General features: G+C 43.2%; 1 protein-coding gene across 1 annotated transcript in view; it reads left to right on the top strand.

Moving 5' to 3' along the window:
- Positions 1-865: 865 nt before the first annotated feature.
- CD53 (CD53 molecule) overlaps positions 866-10,576 on the top strand; it is a 269,108-nt gene continuing 259,397 nt past the window's right edge. Inside the window, exon 1 of the mRNA XM_078644132.1 lies at positions 866-1,062. The gene's annotated coding sequence lies outside the window, so the exon portion shown is untranslated. The remainder of the gene's footprint in view (positions 1,063-10,576) is intronic.

The following is a 10,576-nucleotide window of genomic DNA, read 5'->3' as shown; positions in this document are numbered from 1 at the left end:
TGAACATGTATAATGGTGTTGTTGCTGCCTGGGCCTAAATGTGACCACATAACAGCAGTTGCTGCTATATTTTTATACACCTAGGTAGAACTGCAGCACCTCAATCAAATGTGGCAGAAAATGTGTAGGTGGTCCCTTTTGACTACCGTGTGAGAATAGAAAATAAAAACCCTTCTTTAGAAATTACAAACTTTCTCATAGCCATACATTCCTAAAGTGGGTGCGGTACGCAAAGCGTATATGGAAGTGCTTGGTTATAGATAAGGTTTTGAGTCAAACCCCATGGGTGGTTGCATGGGAACGTCCATGTACCACCCAACTAATGCTCCCCTGATGCAAAGCAGCGCAGGGCAGCACGTTGCGTAGCTTTACTTTACTTTTGGTTACAAGTTAATGCAGATTGTAAATACCACCACTACACTTTGTGATAGCTAGGTTTGCGTTAAAAAAAGTACCACAACCCCGACGCACAGTGGTTGTTAATCTGGGCCTTCGTGTGTTGCAGGCTGTGGCGTTCTTCGCTGTGAGGATTCCTCTGTGTTTAGGTGAACTCAAAACCTCGCACCGAGTTTATTCTCTTAAAGTGTTCTGCTGTACCCTGACCCTTCCCTATAATCCCAATTGTTTCGCTTCATGACAACCCGTTATATTTTTGAAGATTCTACGCAGCACCCTGTGTGTGTTGTTGTTTTTACACTTCTTGTAGGCATGTGGTTTGTGCGCTCGGGGAGGCAGCCAGCGTCTGTGTATCGTTGCGGTTTGAGTGAGCCTCGCCCTTTGAAAAGTGATCGTGAAAATATCTTTTTTCGGCTGTCTTTCCTGTGGTCAGGTGATAACGAAAGGCAGCTTCGGCGCGAGCTTCTACAGAACGGAATCTTGTAGCAGCTGCAAGAGGGCCTAGAACAGCAACCTCACACGGGGACGGAAGACATAATGTGAAAGGAGGAACCATCTCTAAACCCACTAACTGCCCAGTTATTGGGCAGATTGGGGGACTGAAGAACGCAGTCGCAGGCGTCTGGCGGCAGACTTGCTAGGAAGCGTGAAAGCGTCGGCACTGAGGTAACATTTTGACTTGCTTCATGTCAGACAATGTGTTAAAAGATCTGCTATTTCAGCGTCTCTAAATGACAACATTTAGACATCCCGTGTTGAGTGAGTCACGTGTACACACTACCATCTCGTCCTCCCTGCTCGCCATGGTCCTTGCACCACGAGCCAGATTCTCCGAAAAATGGGTACATCTTCACCTACAACTTGGTCATAGTTTTCCTACTCGCTGTGCCAGTCGCTACAGTTCATGCCCCCTCACTTCATTCTTTCTCTTTCAGTGCCCTCCCAGTCTCTGCCTCCCTCCCACCTCCTCTGACCTGGACTTTTGTCTAATTGGGGATAGAATGTGTGTGGAAAAACTCAAATTATTGGGAGAGGGACGAGAGAGCCGATGGTAATCTATAAATGTAGGTTCGCTACTTTCTTTGAATCCAAATATATTTTTTTCAATGACCTTTTGACCTCCAATATGTAGCCTTGAGACTCAAATAGAACTCCCACATCACAAAGGAGCCCACAAGGCCTGGGTCTAGTCGGCCAAGTCTCTGACAGCCAATCATTGCACCTATTTCATGAAGTAGAGGTGCCAATGAGCTGCATGAGGGGACAGATCGACATATCCAGGAAATCCTTGCATGTCTCGACTCCCTGCTACCCCTCCCCATGGACAGTGATTAGGAGTGTGAAGAATCGGACATCCTTTTCTGTGCAATCTCTGTGGTGTTCTCTTCAGAACTCTGCAAGCTTCACACCCTTTCTTTGCTGAGGTTGTGAAGTTAAAGACTATCCCTAAGAACATATTTAGTGGGAGAATTACTTTTCAGATTTTTGCCACAAACATTTTTGCCAGAGTTTACAACACTCCTCAAAGTTTGCAGTGTCCATGTCCAGTCACGCGTGACTTTGTTCTTTACAGGTCGCCATGATGGTCGTCTTTTAAGAATGCAGTTTGTATTCAAGTAGTTTGTGCAGCTGCCAAAGTCAGGACAAGGGAAGCTTTTATCCTGCTTAGTTCTGGAGATGATGGAACATACAATGCATTATAAACTAGCAGGAAGATGAATGGCTGGAATTTCAAATTAATATCTTAGGGAATAAGCAAAGTGGCTGTTGGAGATATTGCGAGGGTCAGATTTCCTTCCTTTGAAAGCACCCTTTCTCTGTATTTGAGGACCAAGGGGCCAATGATGACGTCATTGCAAACCTGTAACAGGAGTACAGCCAGTGTTTCCTCTTCTTGGCCTCTGGGTACCAATTCCTCCCTTATTGTTTTTATATGTTGATTTCACACTTCTCTGTGCTCATGGATGAGTGACAGTGAACACTCCTTGAAAGGCCCGTGCTCTTCTCTTTGTGAGGAGGCTAGAATGCAGTACAATACAGAGCTTTATGCTGTAGTTGATACAGGGGATGTGAAATTATCCTACACCCCAAGAGTTCATTACCACACCAAATGAACAGGTCAGACAGCCCTGCACTATGCTGCTGAATTACACGTTGTGTGTTATTAAGAATGTTGACATGCCTCAGTGACAGCTTACTGGCCTGACAGAGTTTTTGGCCCCTGTAACTGGACTCTACCAAGGAGACAAATGCATGTGTTTTCTCAGAGTGCTGACCATGGGATTGTTTAGCAAGATCTAGATCGCAGCAGAGTTTATAAATCCAAAGTTTCAAAGTAACAGTTAAGGGAGAAACATGCAGCATGAATGTAATTTCTCACAAAATTCCCTTTATTTATGCTTGGTTCAGTTATACCTACCAAATGCCTCAAGCCCTGCCCAGCATTTAGCGAAAATAGAAGTCTTGTGATCATGGTGCTTCTGTGTTTCACCACTCAGGATTTTGGGGTTCTGTTAGAATTTCATGGAGTTATTTAGAAGGGCAGCCTGCTTCAGTTATGCATGTGCTATAGTGGTCTTTTTTGTGGTTCAGATGGCTCTTCCGTAGGCTTTGTTATAGTGGCGTAGTGTGCTTTTGTATGTTTAATCTATTTATTTTCTCCATTTGTGTTGTAATATGTTGAGTTGTGTTTTCATTATTTTTATGTTGTCATTATCTCATGTGGTGCTCTTTTTGTAGTCAACCCTGGGGATGTGATTTTTTTTGCTATCTGTTTGTCTAGTGCAGTGGAGGTCCAGTTATAGGAGGTGTGTATGTCTCTCGACCACATGTTTATTAGGGTTCATTCAAGGTGATTGTTGAGTTGGTGGATGTTTTTTTCTATAGCCTGTATGAGCGTTTTTTTTAATGTTTTTAAAAAAAAATGTTTACGTGTTGTCATTGACAGGAGTGTTGATTTCAAAAGTGATGATGTTGTGATCGCTCCAGCTTATAGGTTAGTTGTCTGCAATTGTGACTTGTCTTAAGGGTGCAAATATGACATCTAGAGTGTGTCCTGTGTAGTGATGTGGGACGGAAATCATTTATTGGAGCTTCAAAGTTGGTTGCGAAAGCGGTGGTTATGGTTATAGTCTTCTTATCAAACCTTTATTGAGGTCTTCTAGAAAGTATAGGTTTGACTGGTCCAGATGGAAATTGATTACTGTATCTAATAATACATCTTTAAAGTTGGCATTGCTGCTTTGTAAGGGGACAGAAACCATTTGGCAACCTGCTTTTTTCAACCTTCTACAAGTGCAAGAGTACAACAATTTTAAAAATCATACTTGCCAAAAGGATCTCATGTCACATGTGCCACTTTCAGCCAGTCCAGATATTTCAACTTAGAGGCACATTACATACTGCAATTTACTAGACAGGGGCTACATGTTCCAGAATGTAGCTTTTCTTTGGCTAAAATCCCAAGATTATAAACGGTGTTGCCTATGACATTGGACTACTTGCTATCTATAAAAAACTGGTGTCTCAGCGATCTACTCAAAACTCTGCATCGGTCTGTGTTTGATCCCAAGCTCAAAGGCTTTCGGTTTGATGGGTCCACTCAGCATTTCACCCTTACATGGTAGATGAAATGAATATTGTAACAATAAACATCTGTTGTCTGTCAATAGTGCTAGGACACCCAGTCCCCCACATCAGGGGGTGAATGTTTACCACCAAAAATACTCCTGATAAATCAATATGCTGCTGAGGGTAAAACAATCCTCAACGTGGTACCTGCCATAGATAAAATATACAGGTATTCAGTAAGGCATGGATTCCGACTATTTAGAAGCACTTTTGTCAGATGAGGGAACTGGTGAACATGGAAAGGAACTCTTTTTCTAAAGTTACTCTGTTTGGCCATGTGGAGAAGCCGGGATTTAAAGTCAGCCAGTCTTGCTTACAGAACGAATAACCATTAGAGAGGTACTTCATAGTGAAGCTCAGGTGTGACCACAGTAGTTTTACAGAAGGTGTTTTACATATGCTAGTGAATAAAATAGAACTCACATTTTATTTCTGTATTTATAATTGTTGTATATAGCACTTATAGCACATAGCTGGTGGTGTCACAATTGGGTCTGAGTTACATAAACTGCTTTGGTGATACTGACTGGGAAGGATTGGTATAAAACACCTGTTAGACCTGGCATCCTAAGTGTGGTTTTTCTCCTAACATTTTGCCTTCAGACGACCTGTTTTTGCTGACTTCGTTTTTGCTGACTATAGGACTCTGTGCAGTTTACCACTGCTAACCAGTCTAAAGTGCTTGTGCTTTCTCATAAAACATGGTACATTGGCTTATACCCAATTTTCATATGTAATTTTCTTGTAAGACCCTTGTAAAGTGGCACTACTTGTGCACAGGGCCTGTAAATTAAATGCTACTAGGGGGCCTAAAGCACTGATTGTGGCACCCACTTAAGTAGCATTTTAAACATGTCTCAGGCCTGTGTGTGTGCAGTTTTACACTGCCATTTTGGTCTGACAAAGTAAACCTTTTCTCGGGTCCAAGCCTTCCTTTTTAATACATAGAAGTCAACGCTAGAGTAGGCCATGGACAGCCCAGGGGCAGGATGCAATGCACTTCAAAGTCAAAGTCAAAGTCAAAGTAAGCTTTATTAGATTTTTCAGTTAAAATCATAAAAGCACTACAAAAACATTTATACGTACAACATTTAAAATGACATGTACGTAATCAATACAAAATAAACGCTTACTTGATCATTAAAAAACATCTCATAAAATTCATAAAAAACCATAAACAACATGGTCACTTTCCAACTGTAGCATCTTCAGGTATGCTGGTCTACATTTTCGAAACCCCCATCGTTTTAACAAAGGTATCAGAAATTGTTTTCTGGGGTTCGTGTATAACTTACAAAAAAACATAATATGAATGTTGGACTGCACCGATGTGCTGTCGCAAGGACATATTAGTTTAGTAGAGGACCAGTCATTAAGGTTAGGTAAGGTAACCATGCGGAAAAAGGAACCCAAACGTAGGCGGGTCAACAGCATTCGAAGGTATGGACTCTGTACCAGGACGAGGTAAGTTTGAAGACCCTCGGTTGGTGTAATTGCCTGGTAATCTAACACTGTGCGTCTTGATTTTTCACTATTCCATCTGGCAGTTTCTAGGTGGGTGGTTATAATTTTTTTCAAAGCTGATCTTGATAGCCCATCTAGAGTTGTAGGGTTATCAAAAAACTCTAAATGGCCTAATTCAGTGAATATGGATCTCACATAAGATAACCATTTAAGATTAGCTGCCCCCTCTAGGGCTAAACAATCTTCAATAAGGTCTCTGTTAAATCTGGCTTCCTGTGTAACCCAAACATTGTGCCATAGCAAAATGGGGGACATTTTAATGATATCATTGAGGTATGTAACCCCTACCTCGATGTGTGACATATACGTAGAGGTGCTTTTAGCCACTCCCAGAAGATAGCAAATAAATTGGTTTTCGCAACTTTGTAGGGAGTGGTCTTTCTCAATACCCCATATGCCAGCACCGTAGGTAGCTGTGGATACGCATTTAGCTCGATAAATCTGGGTCAGCTCCTTAACGGGCTTACCACCAATTTTATCAGAGAAAGCGCGCAGCGCACCTATGGTTCGGCTATAAGCCAACTTCCTGGCAGCTATGGCTGCCTGCCAGCGACACTGTCTGTCAAACAAGATTCCCAGATAACAGAATTTATCTGTTGTGGCTATTTTTTGATTGTCTAGGAATATGGTACAGGGAATTCTATTGATCTTCTGGGTACAGGGCATCGTGAAGGTTTTTGAGAGGTTTACTCTGAGACCTCTGTCCCTCATATAGCACGTGAACTTATTTACCGCCCGCTGTAGGCCAACTTTAGTCTGGGACATTATAGCCGCGTCGTCGGCATATAATAAGATTGGGACCGGAGAGCCCTTAACAGTTGGGTAGTCATTAGGTAAGGTTGAAAGGTGCTGGCCGATGGAATTAATGTAGTATGTAAAAAGCAATGGGGCCAGTATGCACCCTTGTCTCACCCCTCTGGTGATGGGGAATTTCTCCGAGCATTCCCCATATTTCCCATACCTAACTCTAGCCGCTGCGTCTTTATAGAGCTCTTTAATGAAGGTAATGATACGATTGTCGATACCCATTTCTCCCAGTGTTGCACACAGAAAGGCGTGGTCGACACAATCGAACGCGGAGCTAAGATCAATAAAAGTTATAAAAAGTGCTCCGCGTTTGGCATGTGTGTACTTGGAAACAAGGAGGGACAAATTTAAACATTGTTCTGTTGTCCCTATTCCTTTTCTGAACCCACACTGTAGGTGGGAAACCACATTGTGGTCTTCCTCCCAGAGTTGAATTCTCTTTAAGATTATTCTTCCAGCCACCTTCATGAGACCATCCAAAAGTGATATCGGCCTATAACAAGTAGGGTCGTCTCTGTTACCTTTTTTAAATATAGGGACCACAATAGCGTCGGTCCAGGTATCAATAAACCCACTCTGATTTCCCATATTTAACACATTTGTGAGTAAGGGCCATGCACTTAAAAAGTAGCATATGTACATTTAGGTTTTCATGTCCTGGCAGTGAAAAACTCTTACATCTGTTATTCATTAATGTAAGGCCTACCTCTCCTATACAATAACCTTGGAATTAACTTATTACATTTTATAAGTGTAATTTCCAAATTGGAACAGGTGAGCGTTCATGTTTGATGTCCCTGGAATTGTAATGAAGAATCCTAACTTATTGTGAAGTAGGATTTTAAAATACAATTTAGAAAATGCCACTATTAGAAAGCTGCAAAAAGAACAATTGATGAACAGAATGCAGAACAATGTCATACATTCACCTCAGTACCGAGATCTGGGCCTAAATCCATCGTTTGTTTGCTCACCATGCCATTCCAGGTCAGACCCAGCCATACGCAAATCAGTCTTGACCCTGTGCCCATTGGGAACAGTCCAGCCCGAACTGCCAGGCCAGGTCCTCCCTGGACTGGAAACAAGCAACCTAGGACCTGTTTTGGGCTTTCAGCCCTCATCAGCCAGGATAGCTTGACTCGAGTGGCATGGAGAGCACTGGACTCACGTCTGAGCACACCCGTCCCACTCGGGGTGACAAATGCAAAAAGAACAATTGATGGACATAGCGCAGAACAATGGCATACATTCACCCTAGTACAGAGATCTGGGCCTAAATCCATCGTTTTATTTGCTCACCATGCCATTCCAGTTTGGACCCAGCCATATGCAAATCAGTCTTGACTCTGTGCCCAATGGAAACAGTCCAGCCCTAACTGCCAGGCCAGGTCCTCCCTGGACTGGAAACAAGCAACCTAGGACTTATTTCGGGCTTTCAGCCCTCATCAGCCAGGATAGCTTGACTCCAGTGGCATGGAGAGCACGGGACTCACGTCTGAGCATACCCGTCCCACTCGGGGTGACAAATGCAAAAAAGAACAATTGATGGACAGAATGCAGAACAATGTCATACATTCACCCCAGTACAGAGATCTGGGCCAAAATCCATCGTTTTTTTGCTCACCATGCCATTTCAGTTTGTACCCAGCCATATGCAAATCAGTCTTGACCCTATGCCCAATGGGAACAGACCAGCCCGAACTGCCAGGCCAGGTCCTCCCTGGACTGGAAACAAGCAACCTAGGACCTGTTTCGGGCTTTCAGCCCTCATCAGCCAGGATAGCTTGACTCCAGTGGCATGGAGAGCACGGGACTCACGTCTGAGCATACCCGTCCCTCTCGGGGAGACAAATGCAAAAAGAACAATTGATGGACAGAATGCAGAACAATGTCATACATTCACCCCAGTACAGAGATCTGGGCCTAAATCCATCGTTTTTTTGCTCACTATGCCATTTCAGTTTGGACCCAGCCATTTGCAAATCAGTCTTGACCCTGTGCCCAATGGGAACAGTCCAGCCAGAACTGCCAGAGGCATGCCAGTTAGTCTGGAGCTGAGGCCAGGAAGGCAGTGCACATCAATGGCATGTCTCTAGAAGCTTCTTCCCATTTCAAAGGCACAACTGGGTATAAATACTGGACCTTAGACACCACCACTTCAGTACATTTCTGGACCTGTAAATACTCTGCCAGAAAGATGTACTGCTGTGCTGCTGAAAGGACTGCCACTCTGCTGGTCTGCAGCTCTAACTGACTTCTGCCCTGCTGTGTTGACCTACTGCCCTATTTCCAGGATGAGAAGGACTGAGCCTGCATCTCTTGAACCCAGAGAGACTCCAAGTGCAAATTGGCTGGCCTCCTGATCTGAAGCCTCAGGGAAACAACAGGTTTCCAAAAACCTTGTAGCTGCACTTGGACTCTGCCATCTATGAGTCTACCCTGCCAAGTAGTGCCACCCAAGTCCTGGACCCTTGGAAATGCGCGTAAGGTGCTCTGCCAGCCTCTATGAATCCAGCTGAACCAGCACATCTTTTCTGCTGGGCGGCGCAACCTTAAGCAGAACCGATGCCTGACAGATGCTGCATGCATGGATTTGACCCATCAGAAAGACCTGCATCGCAGCCTATCAGACCCGCCTTTGTGCGATGCATCCTCGGTGTTGGCCTTTGCATCTCTCCTCGACAGCAGTGTTGATGACAGTGACAGACTTTGTAATGCAGCCTCGCAGCTTTTTGGAACCAACTCGACATGATTGAATGCTGCCTCTTCGATGCTGGACTTTGCACCTCAAGTCATGTCGAAAGTATACTCAATGACGATGCAGGCCCTTGCATTTCAGCCTTGCCACATCTTGGAACCAATGCATCACTTTGGCTGAGTAACGCATCTCCGATGCAGATCCCAACAATACTCTGCAAGCCAGGATATAAGGCACTTTGTTGAGCAGGCCTAACTTGGTCCATGTAGCCGGCACTCTCTCCATCACGGTTAGCCTGAACATTCTCCCTCTGTCCCAGTCATGTGCGACCAGATATTCAGATTTGAAGCTTTATCCTTTTTGGAACTATTTTCACTAAAATCTTTAACATTCCATATCTCCGGTTCTACTTTTGTCATTTTGGTCTTTTTTTTTGTTTATTAAAGAAAGTTCTATTTTCCAAACTTGATGTGGAGCCCTTTATGTGTGTTGTTTTTCACTGTATTAGTGGTTGATGTGTTGCTCAAATACTTTGCACATTGCCTCTAAGATAAGACTGACTGGTCTGTGCCAAGCTACCAGAAGGTTAAGGGCAACCAACAACCCAATTTCTTACAACACTGTATTAAATGCTGTAAATGTGTACAGATTAAATCTATTTATTTAATGGTACTCGGGTCGTCGTTGATCTGTTCTGTTTTTCAACGGCAAAATGATTTTTGCAGAACAGCACCGATCATCTTAAGTACAAATGGAGCAAAATAACATCTTACAACTAATAACACAGCGCTAAAATATATTGTTAAAAAAGGGGCTTCGTTGAAGTTATCACATGACTCTATGTCATCAGTAAAATTGTGTTCCGGTTCTGTATGTCATTCATCAAATTGCTGGAATATAATTGGTTTTTACTGAGATGCTAGAACTGCACCTCCCAAAAAGTATTGGGTTTTAACATAAAAATGCAGTACTGGAAGATGTGAAAAACACAGAGTGACTGTGGGTCTGAAAATGTGTTGTTGAAAGAGTCTGACCACCAACCTTATCCCTACTAAAGCATAATCTCAAAAACGAATTACTACAATGCGTGATACTTCTCAGATGTAAAAGTACCCATCAGTCATCTCTCGATTCCGCCCTTGTCATCATTTGGGACTACTTTCACCAAGGATGGCGCTCCTGCATTGATTGCAAGTGCTAAGTGTGTAAGTGGATGCCCCTATGTGACTGAAGATGTGGGTGGGATAACCTTCTTTTGATGACTGAGAAGCAGTGCGTGAAAGTGTGTGTGAAAACGTGAAAACGTGAATAATATAAAATTGGATAGTAGAGAGCTAAAGAAATTTATTAGATGCCTCTCGTACTTCCAAAACTAAAAGACCAGGGCGGAATCATAGCAGTTTTAAACAAATATCTACTATATTGATTGAAAAGGTCAACATGTTTCAGCAGTTAGTGGACCCTGACAGATGTCCGCTGCTTTCTTCAGGACCGTAACTTCGCTACTGCATTGTGGTGAGA

This window comes from Lissotriton helveticus, chromosome 5_1, assembly GCF_964261635.1.
Source record: "Lissotriton helveticus chromosome 5_1, aLisHel1.1, whole genome shotgun sequence".
Lineage (NCBI taxonomy): Eukaryota > Metazoa > Chordata > Amphibia > Caudata > Salamandridae > Lissotriton > Lissotriton helveticus.
Note: the sequence above shows the minus strand (reverse complement) of the source record. Positions and strands in the feature narration are given on the sequence as shown.